The sequence below is a fragment of the Macrotis lagotis genome, chromosome 1, assembly GCF_037893015.1.
Source record: "Macrotis lagotis isolate mMagLag1 chromosome 1, bilby.v1.9.chrom.fasta, whole genome shotgun sequence".
NCBI lineage: Eukaryota > Metazoa > Chordata > Mammalia > Peramelemorphia > Peramelidae > Macrotis > Macrotis lagotis.
The window spans coordinates 355,899,220-355,900,468 of NC_133658.1; the positions used below are offsets into that span (position 1 = coordinate 355,899,220).

General features: G+C 46.2%; 1 pseudogene; it reads right to left on the bottom strand.

The window, feature by feature from the left end:
- On the bottom strand, positions 1 to 575 carry LOC141517784 (large ribosomal subunit protein uL6-like; annotated as a pseudogene).
- Positions 576 to 1,249: the final 674 nt, after the last annotated feature.

Below are 1,249 nucleotides of genomic sequence, written 5' to 3' on the forward strand. Positions count from 1 at the left end.
TTATTCACCAGCTTGTTTCACTGTGACTTTCTCAGAAACAGATACCATCCAAAAACTCTCTGATATCCTTGTTTTTGACTGTAATGACCTGTTGGATCGGGCAGCTGGGTTTGATACAAGTTTAATACCATCTCCTTCAAGAATCAATTCATCTTTTGGGGCTTGAGAAACCGTACAAGCAGCATCTTTCCTCATGGGCACTCCTCTGATATATCTTTCACCCAAGAAATTTCCGATTTCATTAAGTGAGCCATTCTCTTGAATAACAACATTGATGGGAAAGTGAGCATACACAGACCTTATCTTGTAGCAAAACCCAGAGTAACATCCTTGATCATATTTTGCACATGACTACAGACTGTGCATAAGGTTGCAAGTTCTTTTCCATTTTCCAGCCCCTTGTCCATCGGGAGCCTTTTGTTCTTTTGACCAAGGAAATTGAGCTCCACACTGTTATGACTGAAATCCCTGCAGAGGATTTCTCTGCGCCCCTTCACAATGACTGTTGGAGCCTTCAGAGAAATGTCAACATTTTCTGGAATGTCCACAGTCTGGTTGCTTAGAATGGTCTTCATCCTGATTGTGAATGGGCCAAAGCCAATCTACTCCTCATGTATTGGCAGTTCCAGTTCTAGCCAAATTCTGCTGGCCCCACTCAGGGGATGTGGGCTGGTTTCCTGAGGACAAAGTGCCAAGTTGCCTCAGTTGTCTCCCTTCTGCAGCTCAGAGAGGCCTGGAGTGGTGGGAGCTGGATGACAAAGAGAGAAGAGGAAACCAAGATTCCTGGGTCCTTCCAGAGCATCTCTCACCAGAAAATAGGAAACTTTAGTCTTTGAGTGAAACAAAATCTCTCAGGGTATGCAGAATGAAAGAGGACCGCTTGCAAGGACCGGGCAAACTATGTGAGGCATTGGGGGTGGACCATGCTTGTACTGTAGCAGCTCCCTACAAACCAAGTCAAACCTGGTCAGTGCTCCTAAGGTGGGGGGGGTGGTGGAAGCGAACTCAGTCAGTCAACCACTCCCTCCCGGTTCCGCCCAAAGCTGGCAGTTCTAGCCAAGGACTTCCTTTCAGGATTTATTATCAATTTTTCATGGAGTATAAAAAGACTTCGATGGGTCCTGCTGCTTATTTGATCCCTGCAGGCCTGGGACAAAATTTGAAACTCAAATTAGCCTTGTCTGAGACCTTCTGTTATTTCTCTGATCCCACGATCCACACAGGATGCTGGGGGAAGATGGGAGGGAGC